This window comes from Saccopteryx bilineata, chromosome 9 (genome assembly GCF_036850765.1).
Source record: "Saccopteryx bilineata isolate mSacBil1 chromosome 9, mSacBil1_pri_phased_curated, whole genome shotgun sequence".
Lineage (NCBI taxonomy): Eukaryota > Metazoa > Chordata > Mammalia > Chiroptera > Emballonuridae > Saccopteryx > Saccopteryx bilineata.
The window spans coordinates 48,363,112-48,377,617 of NC_089498.1; positions in this window are offsets into that span (position 1 = coordinate 48,363,112).

Consider the following 14,506-nt stretch of genomic DNA (forward strand, 5'->3'; position numbering starts at 1 on the left):
TACCCCTATTTTTCCCCTTTGCCTCCTCTCCCCCTGTCCTCCATCCCCCTTTTTACTCTGGTTACTGCTACCCTGTTGTCTGTATCTATGTGTTATGTATATATATGTTTTTTGGCTAATCCCTTCACCTTCTTTGATCCAGTCCCCTCTTCCTCCTTTCCTCTGACAACTGTCCAACTATTCCCAGTGACCCTGCTTCTACTTCTATTTTGTTCTTCAGTTTATTGTGTTCATTTGATTCCACATGTAAGTGAGGTCATATGGTATTTGTCTCTCTCTCCCTGGCTTATTTCACTTAGCATTATGATCTCCAGGTCCATCCATGCTGTTGCAAAAGGTAAGATTTCCTCATTTTTTATGACCATGTACTATTCTATTGTATAAATGTACCCCAGCTTTTTTATCCATTCATCCATTGATGAACACTTGGGCTGTTTCCAGATCTTGGCTATTGCAAACAACATTGCAATGAACATGGATGTATATATCTTCTTTTGAATTAGTGTTTTGGGATTCTTAGGGTATATTCTTAGAAACAGGGTAGCTGGTCATAAGGCAGTCCCTTATTTTAATTTTTTGAGGAAATTCCATACTGTTTTCCACAGTGGTTGCACAATTCTGCATTCCCACCAGCAGTGCAGGAGGGTTCCCTTTTTCTTCGCACAGGCACTAGCACTTGTTGTTTATTGATTTGTTAGAGAGAGCCATTCTGACAGGTGTGAAGTAATATCTCATTGTGCAATTCACTATTATACAGCAATAAAAATGAACAATTAACAGCAACATGTGACAACACATAAAAATCTTAAACCTTAATGTTGAACAAAAGGATAAATATAATAACATTCTATTTATATAAATTTCAAAAGCAAGCAAAACTGAACGGTGTTGTATGGGGATGTATACACAACAGTAAGGATACTAAAAACAAAGAAATAATAATTAAGATCAAGATAGGGGAAGGGAAGCTATTGTAGTCTGGAGTAAGTGTTAAAATGCCTGTTGTTTTGTTTTTAACATTATTTTGTGCATGTGCTGCATATTACAATTAAAATATTTTTATTTATTTTTAATTTTATTTTAGTGAGAGAGAGAGAAAGAGAGAGAGTGGGTGGAACAGACAGATAAGAAGACAGAGAGATGGGAAGCATCAATTCTTCATTGCTGCACCTTAGTTGTTCATTGACTGTTTTCTCATATGCGCCTTGACTGGTGTGGGGGGGGCTACAGCAGAGCAAGCGATCTCTTGCTTAAGCCAGTGACCTTGGGCTCAAGCCAGTAGCCTTGGGCGTCAAGTCAGCAACCTTGAGCTCAAGCCAGTGACCTTAGGCTCAAGCCAGAGACCATCGGGTCATGTCTATGATCCCATGCTCAAGCCATTGACCCGTGAGCTCAAGCTGGTGAGCCTGTGCTCAAGCTGGATGATCCCGCGCTCAAGCTGGCAACCTCGGGGTTTCAAACCTGGGTCCTCTTCATCCCAGTCCGACTGCACCACCGCCTGGTCAGGTATAAATAGGAAACATGTACTCTCCTTCCTATCCCAGTCTTTCATCCTCTGGTACTCCTACCCAGAGACAATCCTTAGTCATATTTTTCCACTATACCTTTCTTTTCCTCTATTATTTATTTCTAATTCTTATTTTAAATTACTATTTTTTTCCCTATTGTTAATACTTTTGTTTCCACTAATGTATGTTGTCCAAAGTGTTGTTTTCTTCTTGAAAAAATACCCGTCACCTGAGAGTTCAGGTTGGTTACTCTTGTCACTCTTCTTGGGCAAGGTCCAGAATCCCAGTGGTTTTTAGCTGGTACCCAGAGACAATTTTAGGAGCTATCTGGCCATGTCAGAAAATGGTTTTAATTGCCATGACTGGGGGGAACTGCTGGCATCTGCTGGGTAGAAGGCAGGCATGCCACTAAACATCCTATAATACACAGGGCTGCTTTAAAAATCACAGTTAATTATTACTGGGAATCACCCTCTAGCAACCTTTCAGCACCTCTGATCATCATCAGGACTTCATTTTCAAACACTCAGAGAGAATGATGGAATTACAGTTAGGGTTAAAAGAGGGCTTTTTTTTTTTTTTTTTTTTTTTTAAAAAAAACACAGCTTTATCGAGATACAATTCAAACACTATACAATTCACCTAAAGTGTAAAATTCAATGGTTTTTAGTATGATTACGGAATTGTGCATGCATCACCACAGTTAGACACTGCCAAACTGTTTTCCATAGTGGCTGCATCATGTTGCATTCCCATCAGCAGTGTGGGAGGGGTCTAATTCCCCTACATTTTAATAGCACTGGGTACTTATAAGGGGTGTGGTGAATTCCTGAAGGCATTCAGTTCCACTGTTTCTTCATTTTCTCACCCCAGCTGGCTTCTGCTCTATTGTGATTTTTTCCCCCCAAAGACTTCTGCATCTCGGCTTTGGCTATTGCTGCAGATTTCTGCAGAGAGAGGGCAATGATTATCCCAAGAGAAGGAGGAAGGGGCAGGAGCAGAACTTACTCTGCTTTTCTCCAACTTACCATGTTCCCCAGGTATGAGACGCACTGTTTCTGAAATATTTGGGGTCTAAAAACTGAGTGTGTCTTATACAGTGGTTGTAGATTTTTTTACTTGCATTTCTTGATTTTTCACACTTGTTTTTGTGCTCATTGTTGAAGACTGATTCATCATCAGATACAGACAAGCGAATGGATGAGAGTTTTGACAGTGATGAGGAGTGGTATGATTTTTATGATGAATAAAATTTGAGTTCAATAACTTCATGTAAAATACATTTTTTCCCAAATTTCAGGCCCCAAAATTAAGGTGCATCTTAGACATGGAAGTGTCTTATACATGAGTAAATACGGTATCCACTTATAGTGCTGGTCACCCTCCTTCTTAGTCACACACCACACATACCAGTTTAAAATAGACTTTTAACCCCCAAGGGGTTTATTGTTTTCTTTACCCTTTCCCTCTCCGTTCTTCCCTTTTTCTTCTCCTCCTCTGCCTTCTTTTCATCCTCCTCCATTTTCCTCCTCTCTTCCTCCTCCTTTTCTTTCTTCTCTTTTTTTTTTTTTTTAAAAAAAATTCTCTTTATGTTCTTTTTTCTTCTCCTTAATTCCTAAAGTCTATATACTCATCTATAGTTTCTTTGTGTTTGATCTGGCTGATTTCAGCACCTGGTGATAATTCGCCACCTTTGCCAGCATCCTGGCTATCGTAGAGGCAGTGCTAACGGGGATAGCTCTTCTGTAGTGTTGTTTATTTTAGTGCTTATTACACAAGTAGTCTCTTGAAGATCAGCAGAGTTTTGGGCAGTGTCTCTGCAAACATTAAAAACACAACTTTTTTTTTTCTTCTGGCTAACTTCACTTGTTTTGTTTTCTGAATAAGACCTTGAAGTATAATTGACTTTGAGACTATTGCTGAGAAATATAAAACAATAACTTAGCCAAATGCTTTAGTTAGGTCACACAAAAAAGCATTGGTCACTTCAGAGGTTGTGACAGTTAATTTCTTATGTCAACTTAGCTAAGCTATGGTGCCCAATGGTTTGGCCAGACAGAACTAGTCTAGCATCACTGTCAAAATGTGTTATGGATATAATATTACAATCAGTTTACTTTGAACAAAAGAGATTATTCTTGGTAATGTGCGTGGGCCTCATTCAATTAGTTGAAGGTCTCAAGAACAAAAACAGATGTCTCAGAGAAGGAGGAATTCTGCCTCAACATTGTGAACATGCAAATCTTGCCTGAGTTTTCACTCCACCAGCCTACCAACAGATTTAAGACTTGGTAGTATCCACAATCACATAAGCTAATTCCTTAAATTAATCCCTCTATAAAAACATATACATCCTACTGATTCTGTTTCTCTGGAGAACCCTGATGAAGGTCAAACCACATCTCTTCTTGAAAGTAAAAAAGTTGTTCAGATAACTGTAAGGTTGGTGGTTGTGGCCATGCAGGTTCTCATTGGATTTGAGCAGATGGTAAAGGAACTGTGGAGCCAGAGGATGGTGGGCCATTCCATTTATTAAGAGTCTCTCAACAGAGGACAAGCAAGCAGTCAGGAAAAACCACTTTCCTTTCTCTCTCAGGGCTGACAAGCAAACAGATGGGGGGGGGGAGTCTTCTCAAGCAAACAATAGCAAAAAAATGTCCCTTCTCAAAGGCAGGGTAATCTGTAATCTACAATCTGCTGCCCTGAGGGCAAGCACTAATGAGGCAAAGTACAAGGCAAACAAGCCTAATACACTTGTTTGCCCAACATTAATGTTCTCAGATGTCAGTGTACCAGGGGTTAGAAGAAGCAGGTGGTAGCTGGTTCTTGATTTGACCTGCCTCTTTGAACAGAGGCACAATGAAATAGCTTCCTCTGGAGCAAAAGTCAAAACCAAACTGACCCAAGGTAAATTGACACTTACATAAGAAATAGTGACGTAACCTGACCAGGTTGTGGCACAGTGGAGATAGAACATCAGACTTGGAGGCAGAGGACCCAGGTTCAAAACCCCAAGGTTGCTGGTTTGGCACAGGCTCATCCAGCGTGAGCACAGGGTGGCTGGCTTGAAGCCCAAGGTCTCTGGTTTGAGCCCAAGGTTGCTGACTTGAGCAAGGGGTCACTCACTCTGCTCTAGCCCCTTGCTCAAGGCACATATGAGAAAGCAATCAATAAACAAATAAGGTGCCACAAAAAAGAATTGATGCTTCTTATCTTCTCCCTTCTGGTCTGTTTGTCCCTATCTGTTTCTCTCTCTGTCTCTCTCTCTGTCTTTGTCACACAAAAAAGAAAGAAAAAAAGAAATAGTGAAGTAATCTAATGCTTTTTCCTCCCAAATGTATATGTTTTGTCAAAGCTAAATGCATACTTCTTGAAGCATAATTAGAAGCTCTTGAAGCCCTGTGTTGAGCAAATGAATTTGTTAAATCTGTACTTTCTGGTTTTGCTCATTTTTACTGTTAAAAATGGCTGTTACTCTTGTGGTGATGCTGCCATGTGATAGTGCTGATTGCCTTTCTGCTTGGGAAGGGGCTTGGTTACGCTAATGTATGCTGGAGGAGGGATTGTTGTGCCGAAAAGTTTTAAAATGAGGAGCTAGGAGGCCATTTTAGGAGAAGGTCACATTGTTGCAGAGGAGAGGCAGCCAAGATGGTGGAGTGCTGAAGGAGAAGCCAGTTTGTGGAGAGAGAAGAAGGGACATGAAGAACAGAGGTGAGGGGCTTTGTGAGCTTTGCTGAACTGGTGGGTGTAAGGTATTTTTCCCCGCCAAGAAGGAAGGAACAGGGCTCAGAGCCACCAAGTGTGGAATAACAAAAGGCTTTATTGAATACAGCACATCCTGCCTGGCAAGGTTCCCTGGCCCCGAAGAAAGAAAGATGGAGGAGATGGAGGCCAGGGAAGTCACACGGATTAAACCGTGTGGGAGATATTTAAAGGGGTCCCTCTAGGGAAGTCGAGCTAATATGACATGGTGAAATCTCACTGGCTGGCAGACGGTTGCTTTTTTCCAAACAGTTCCTGTGAAGCCTCTTTTGGTGCGCTTGGCTGTGGGTGGTCCTAGCCAAAGTTCGCGGTTCCGGGTTCCCCACATGACCATCCCCCATTATCCACCGACCTTATATTCTGACCTTTTGTGTTAAATAGAAAAAGGGCACCATTTATTCATCTGGCTACTTCCTGCTGATTAGGGGCGCCGTGGGGAGGGGGAGATCAGAAGGTGGTGTTTTGTTTTTTTTTTCTTTTTTTCATTTTTCCGAAGCTGGAAACGGGGAGGCAGTCAGACAGACTCCCGCATGTGCCTGACCGGGATCCACCCGGCATGCCCACCAGGGGGTGATGCTTTTGCCCCTCTGGGGCATTGCTCTGTTGTGTCCAGAGCCATTCTAGCGCCTGAGGCAGAGGCCACAGAACCATCCCCAGTGCCCGGGCCATCTTTGCTCCAATGGAGCCTCGCTGCGGGAGGGGAAGAGAGAGACAGAGAGGAAGGAGAGGGGGAGGTGTGGAGAAGCAAATGGGCGCCTCTCCTGTGTGCCCTGGCTGGGAATCGAACTGGGACTCTTGCATGCCAGGCCGACGCTCTACCACTGAGCCAACCGGCCAGGGCCAGAAGGTGGTGGTTTTAAGGGGTGTCAGGAGGAACATCTGTGTGGCTGTGAGTTGAGAAAGTTCGCGGATACGGTCCTGTAAGGATTTAAAAAAAAAGAGGAGTAATAGGGGGATTTGCAGGGTTCAGCCTTTTGGTGAGCTGGAGATGGATGGAGTTCAGTGGTTTCGACTGCCAGTGGTCCTGTAAGGAGGCAAGCTTGAAGCAGAACTGCATGTCAGGAGTGGCGTAAAAGGGGAAAGGAAGAGGGTCCCATCCATTCCCATAACTGAGACCTGTGAGGGAATTAGAGGTCCAGAGTGTGATGGTAAAACAGAGAAGGTAGTCCCCGTGTCCACAAGAGATGAGATGGACTTACCCACTCGTTGCAGCATACCCTGGGTTCTCCAAGTCCAGGCCATGTCCTAGGAGTTCGAGCGATGCACCCACCTGGCTGGATTGGCCTTCCCATTCAGGTGGCTTGTCCTCCACATAGAGGCGCTGAGGAAAAACCTGTTGCCCAAAGGGGCAATCACTCCACCAGTGACTGGGCTGCTTGCACTTAGGGCAGGGCTCAGTGGGCAGCCACAGGCAGGGGCCCTGCGGGGACCAGTGGTCCTGCTTGCCACACTTAAAGCAAGCTGCTGGTTCGGTTTCTCTTTGTGGCTTGGATTTGGGTCGGGCACTTTCTGTGCCTTGCCTCTGTTGTTCTACTGGCCTCAGGGTTGCCACAAGAGCCGGGGTTTGGAGCGTTATCTTCTGCTGCATGTGGGCCTAGCGAACAGCCTTAGCCTGTTTCTACTAGTTGGGACCGTTAAAAACTTTAAATGCTGTATTCACAGGTCCCAGATAGGGGTTTGGGGGGTTGAGAATAAGAGGAGGAGGGCTCGTGCAGAGCCCAGAACCCAGATCCCACAGGAAACACTGGAGCCAAAGGCAGAACAGGGCCAGAACTTCCTGCAAGAAAATTGGGGTTGGACGTCCTGAAAACCGGTGTAAGAGCCAATGCCAGGCTGAGAATGGCCTGACGGAGGAGAGATTTAAGAACACAGTGGAGTAGGGAAGGGCCCCTGACCAGCAGGGGAGGAGAAAGAGATGCTAGTGGTGAATAAGAAACAGGTTTTTGTGAAGGGAGGGGAGGGGGCTCTCAAAGGGAAGAGACCCGAGCACAGAAGAGGTCTGCAGAGGGACCAGAGAAAAGTCCTGAGAGAGGGGCGCCCCCGGGGGTCAGGCAGGAGGGAGAGAGAATTGGGAGTCCGCGGAGAAGGAAAGATTAAGATCGGAAGTTTTAGGTGAGGTTTCTCTGGCCAGAAAAAGGCCTGCACGGTGGAACAGGTAGCACAGAGATTAAGGACAGATGCGCGAATAATTAGAAGCCTTGTATGTAAGAGATCTCCAATCAGTTCCCAGCTTTTTTGGCGATAGTTAAATTGGTGAGGGTGTTAACACCGAAAGTCCCTTCAGGAGGCTAATTCAGTGGGTTCTGTGGCCTGGCCACAGCGGAGAAGAAGAACAGTTTCTTCTTCCTTAGGGAGGGAGATTCATGTGCCCCCACAGCCACCCTCAGTCCTCGGAGTGGTCAGATTTGAGTATTAGTGTCCTAAAAACTCAAGGTCTGGCCATGGACGAAATAGGTAAAGTGGATGTGCTTGGGAACGTCTCCACAAGCACATGCACTCGAATGGATGGAAAGACTTCCCTGATGTAGCTACGGTTTTGAACAGGGAGTCTCGGAGGAAAGAACTGAGAGGAGGGCTGGAGGCAGGGGACTTACCGCACCGTGCGCCAAAGTGAGTGGAAGGTCGGAGATCCTGGTTCTTTCTCCTGGTTCTTTCTTGGAGGGGATGAGTAAGAGGAGCAGTCCTTGTGGACTTCTAACTCCTCCCAGGTTTCCGGCACCAAAATGTAAGGTATTTTTCCCCACCGAGAAGGAAGGAACAGGGCTCGGAGCCACCAAGTGTGGAATGACAAAAGGCTTTATTGAGTACAGAATGCGCACCCCGCCCGGCAAGGTTCCCTGGCCCTGAAGAAAGAAAGATGGAGGAGATGGAGGCCAGGGAAGTCGCACGGATTAAACCGTGTGGGAAATATTTAAAGGGGTCCCTCTAGGGAAGTCAAGCTAATATGACGTGGTGAAATCTCACTGGCTGGCAGACGGTTGTTTTTTTCCAAACGGTTCCTGTGAAGCCTCTTTTGGTGTGCTTGGTTGTGGGCGGTCCTAGCCAAAGTTTGCAGGTCTGAGTTTCCCACGTGACCATCCCCCATTATCCACCGACCTTACAGTGGGGCCTTTGATTCTAGGAAAACTCAGAAAAGATTCTCCTGGTTGTGGAACCGGAGAATGTGTGAATAGGTTTTGGTGCCCGTGTGTTTGTTTTTACTCGCCAGCTGAGTGTGAGGTTAGAAATAAAGAAAACAGCGTACCAGTTCTTGGCTCTATTGTTTCACTATGATCTATCCAAATCTAATGTGAACCTGCATGTGCCAGGAGGCTGTGACCGCCACAACTACTGGGCTTACACCCTGCACATCTTTAGCTGTATTCACTAATTCCTAAATTCATTCATTTATGAAATACTTATTGAATCAGGCAGGGAGTCTCTCTTATTCACCACTGTATTGCCAACATGTGGAAAACATGTATTGTCTGGAATGTGACAAACACTTATTAAGTACTTGTTGAATGAATGATATATGTATTAAATAGTATATGTATATGTCAATTGAATAAATAGATAAACCAGAATATATGCAGAAGGTTTTCAGCTTCTTAGTTTGCTCTGTCAACTTCTGTTATATTTATGATGACTTGTCTTGTCTCTTGTTTCCTCCAAGTAGAAACCTTCTAAATGGAAAGCACTTTGGTCCTATCTGAAGACTGATCCTGACTCCAGGTTTGGAGTGTTCTTCTTGAAAGGCAGGGTTTAAGAAGCTTTAACTGAGCAGCTTGTTTTTGGGCATGCTCTGACTTTGGATTTATATGCCTGTGAGGGGGCACTGCATTTTATTTGCTTAGGATATGCTTCCACTTTTTACTACCGATGATTAAGTCCATAGTAGATTCTTCCACTCCAAAAGGGCAGTGTGGCCCAGTATAAAGGTCATGAGCTTTGTGCTTCTTTGAACCTAGGTTTAAATTTAAGTACTATCTTTTATAAGCTTGAGCCCTGGTTTCCTCCTCTGAAGAAATACATATAATAAGACTGCTTTGACAGAGTTGTAAGTATATACTTAGTGATGTTATTGTTAGGTTGAAACCAGGGGTGGCTAGTTCACTGGGGAGGGGGAAAGCTTCTTTCCAGCTTCTCTTGGTAACTGGCAGGTGGGTACAAACCCCTGACTAGGTCAGATCTGGAGAGAGCTCCAGGTTCCAAAAAGAAAGTTTATTTTTTATTATTATTATTATTTTTTATATATCCAAGAAGTTTGCTTTATTAACTATTTTAATAGTCTCATACCTTCTCAGGAGTTTTCTATGGATGCAAGCATATCATAACAGTTTCATTTATCTTTTCCAATCTTTTTTTTTTTAATAAATTTTTATTTTAATGGGGTGACATCAATAAATCAGGGTACATACATTCAAAGAAAACATTTCCAGGTTATCTTGTCATTTAGTTCTGTTGCATACCCATCACCTGAAGAGAGATCATCCTCTGCCACCCTCCATCCAGTTCTCTCTGTACCCCTCCCCCTCCCCCTCTCCCTCCTTCCCTTCCCCCACCCCCCGTAACCACCTCACTCCCGTCCATGCCTCTTAGTCTCGCTTCTATGTCCCACCAATGTATGGAATCCTGCAGTTCCTGTTTTTTTTCTGATTCACCCATTTCACCCCACACAATGCTACCAAGACTCCACCATTCCGCTGCAAGTGATCCGATGTCATCATTTCTCCTAGCTGAATAGTATACCATGGTGTATATGTGCCCCATCTTCTTCGTCCAGTTCTCTATTTTTTTTTTTACAGTGATTAAAAACCTTTAAGCAAACTCTTGGCCAATACAGCAAGAATCCCTAAAAGAGTAGTGTCCTTAACATGTTCACCAAGTCCAAGTTGGCCCCATAACCATGCCAAATCCCTGAAAAATGCAACCCAACCACAGTTCAGTCTGTTAGGAGCTGTCACAGGGAGCAGGAGTCCAGGAAAGTTCCCCACAGGAAAAGTCCGCATGGCACTGGAATTGTTGTCACAATTCTATACTTTGCAGCTCATGTCCAAGTCCCAATGACTGCTGCTTATAGCTGGTAATGATTCAGGTAGACTGGAAAAAGCCATTTGCAGCATGCATGGATATGGAGCTTCTGTTCTTCTCTGCCTGGAGAGTTGAGACCAGGTTGCTTTTCCCTGGAGCTCTGTGACTGTGGCCTGGTAAAGAGAACCTTGGGATACACTAAGCTGGGTGGCAAAGGTAAATTCATAATACAAGTTGGCAAAAGGAGGAAAGAGAGCTCTAAATTAGGAGTAGGTCCCAGCCTGAAATATGAGTGGGGCATTGAGGTAGGAGGGATAAAGGAAACACTATATTTTAAGCAAAGCAGCAGAAAATAGGACTATCAACACCCACAACAGAGATCTTTGAGGGAAGAATAAAAAACCTGACTATTCAGGCAAAACATAGTTAAGTGGCCCTTGTGCAAATGAGATCAGTTTACCTGCTTCTTGGAAGATATACCCTAGGCTCGTCCACAGTGTCGTAGGTGGGGCCGACGGCTCTGGGCACCTTCAGCCTTCAGTGGCAAACCCCAGCTTTCTGGGCAAGGTTAGGTCATAGGTGGCTGGAGCAGGGCTGGAAGAGACTGAACCCTCCCTTAGAGGAGCGAGGGGGAAGCCCACCTTCCAGTGTCCCTGTTTCCTCACAGCAGAGGCGTGTAAGCCTGGCAGGCTTTAGCTCAATAACCTTCCTTTCCACTATTGAAGCAGGACCCAGATGGCATCCTATGAGACCCCTTTGGGGCGTTGGAGCCTTTAAGGGTGTATCCTAAAAGCTGGTAGTTCCCCTAATCTCTATTGGGCTTTTTCTGCCTCTAGGTATCTTAAAAGCCATGCTCAGAAGATCTCGCTGAGGGGTTTGAGGATCCTCATCCGCCTATATAAATCTTTTCCATATATCTGGAGCTATTTGGAAAAAAGACAGAACAGTGTTATTAACTAGATCTAATAAAGAAGGTAGTAGTTTGCAGGTGAAAAAGGTTTGGTGTCTCCTGTTCATCAGCATTCAAAAGAAATGTAATTTTTTTTTTAAGTAAAAAGCATGATATGGTAGACCCGTCGGAGTCATTGGCCTGGTGTGCAGGATTCCTGGGTTCGATTCCTGGCCAGAGCACACAGGAGAAGGGCCCATCTACCTCTCCACCCCTCCCCCTCTCCTTCCTTTTCATCTCTCTCCTCCCGCCCGCAGCCAAGGCTCCACCAGAGCAAAGCCACCCTGGGCACTAAGGATGGCCCCATGGCCTCTGCCCCAGTCGCTAGAATGGCTCCGGTCGCAACAGAGCAACACCCCAGATGGGCAGAGCATTCCCCCCTGGTAGGCATGCCAGGTGGATCCCAGTCAGGCGCATGCAGGAGTCTGTCTGACTGCCTCCCCATCCCCATCCTCAGAAAAATCCAAAAAATAAATAAATAAAAGAAAAAATACTAAAAAAAAAAAAAAAAAGGAGTGGGGCATTCCCTTGTGCTAAAGCTCCAGGGAGCATGGAGTGAGCTTGAGTATGTCCTATGAAACTTGGAGCTCTATGTTGACATATAAGACTTTGAAGAAGGAGGAACTGCTGAAATAGTTTATCAGCATTTGTCCCTAAGACAGCAGTCCTTATAGTGGGAACACCATACGTAAATATTTGCTGTCTGTCTATAGATTAAGGGGGGGAATATGGCAAATGCTGAAAAGCCATGATCTTTGTGCCCCTCCCCTCCCCCAATCCCCTTTCTCTCCTCCCCCCACCTTGTAATTTTTAAAAATGCCTGGATGCAAGCATACAAGTGGGCTGAGACCAACAAATGTCAGTCCCGAACTGTGGGAGGGGGCATTAGATATAGGAAACTTGCTGGCATGCAGTTCATGCACCTGGGCAAGCTTAGATTAGCATATCAGGGGTTTTTGTGGCCTTGGTTTCTGACTTAATGAGTGGGGAATTCTGCTGCAGAAACAGAAGTTCTTTGATGTAGCACAGACCTGGTGTCCTTGGTAAATCCTGAAAAAACAACTAAGAGGTCAGTCTCCCAGTAACAGTTGGGTGCCTGAGTCTGTGAGCCTGCTTTCACAAGCAACTATTGTGATTTAAAGCTTCCCTAATGGTCAGGTTCCTCCCAATGCAAACTTTTTTAGACATTTTTGTGAAGGTAAGCTTTTGCTAAATTTCAAAGTGGAGGTGAGACAGCTGTTAGGAAAAAGAATAGCAAGCTAATTAACTCTATCTTTACACAGTGTTTGAGTGAGGGGAATGTGAGTTTTACAGGGGCTAATTTAACCCCAACAGTTATAAGTTTAAACACTTAAAAGCACATAGGAGTCATTCAACATATACTGGTTCCTTCTTTCTCATTCTTGGATTTAGATCTATCTTGCTTTTCTTTGTACTTGTAGTGAATGCCATGACTTGGGCAAGCTAGTGTATCTCTGTGGGCAAACACCGCCTATACAAGGAAAGGTTGAAACTAGATATTTTATTCCAAACTACTGTATATTATATGAAACAGCAGATGTCTATTCAATTTATTCACAAACTCTATTGAGTGCTAAATTTGTGTTGAACACTTCTATGCACTAGGGATCTGATAATAAAAAGTAAGAAAAGTTTATGTTTATGTGAAGCTTATGTAACATGTAGAAAATTAAAATAGCTGTTATTAATACCTGATAGAGTGGGGTGATGGTTGGTTTCAATTTGATGGTTGGACAAGTTTCTTAGAAAAGGTTACTTTGGCCCTGGCCAGTAGGCTCAGTGATAGAGCGTCGGCCTGGCGTGCAGGAGTCCTGGGTTTGATTCCTGGCCAGGGCACACAGGAAAAGTGCCCATCTGCTTCTCCATTCCTCCCCCTCGCCTTCCTCTCTGTCTCTCTCTTCCCCTCCTGCAGCCAAGGCTCCATTGGAGCAAAGTTGGCCCAGGCGCTGAGGATGGCTCCATGGCCTCTGCCTCAGGCACTAGAATGTCTCTGGTTGCAACAGAGTAACGCCCCAGAAGGGCAGACATCGCCCCCTGGTGGGCATGCCAGGTGGATTCTGGTCGGGCGCATGTGGGAGTCTGTCTGACTGCCTCCCCATTTCCAACTTCAGAAAAATACAAAAAAAAGAAAAAAGAAAAGGTTACTTTAACCTGAGATCCTAATACCAAGGCGGCAGCAATGTAATGATTAGAAGAGGATCCTAAGCAGAGGAAATGGCTCATTGAAAACTCTAAGATATGTTGATGTGGTTGAATAACTGAAAGGCCATTGTGGGTCAAAGTAGTAATTGAAGGGAAAGTCTTAATATACTGTAAGGTCAGTGGCTGATGGTAAAGGAACAATGGAGCTGGAAGATGGTGCACCATTCCATTTATTAAAGTCTTGTACCATGGACAAGCAAGCAGGCAGAGAAAACTGCTGTCCTTTCAGCACCCACCAACTTTAGCAGTCCCCAGCAAAACAGTCCAGGTCAAAATCTCAGGTCTTCCAGCCCCTCAGCTCTTTTTCTCTTTGTCTTTCTCTTCTCTTTGCATTCCCCATCAAAATAGGCTGGGGAATAAAACTCCTTTTCCAGCAAACAATAGCAAACAATTTCCTCTCCCAAGCAGGGAGGCAATCTGCAATTTGCAAACTGCTGCCCTGAGGGCACGCATCTGTAGCCTTCCATAGACTATACTGTACACACAAGGTGCTGCCTCCGATACAAGCGAGCAAACCTAAAAAACACTTGTTACAAACTTGTTTGCCCAGCATGTATTCTTTGAAATGCAAATCTTCAAGGAGATGTTGGGTAAATGAGTTTGTAAAATTTGTTTTTTGAGTTTGCTCACTTTTATTGTTAAAAATGGTGCTGGGCAGCCACATGTGTGCTTGCCTTCAAAGCAGGGCAGTTGATTGCAAATTGCAGATTAACTTCCTGCTTGAGGAATCTTGTCTGAAGCCTTTGAGGTGTGAGTGCAGTCCAGCCTGGTGGGGGTGGAGGCTGAGGGTGGCCATGCTGGTGGAAGGGCACCGGAATTCCAAGGCCTGGAGGAGTGGTAGATGAAAATTAATTAGGCTTTGCTGGGCCTTAGCTAAGGGAGCTGTGACTCACTGTGCGAAGCATGTTGAGGGGTGGCATGATGGCGATGGAGTAGGCAGACGTACCAACTTCCACCTCGCAGAACCAAAGTGGATTACAACTTAATTTTAAGAACAATCATCTGGAAAAACCAATTTTGGACTAAAGTAAGAGGACTCTTTGACCAAATG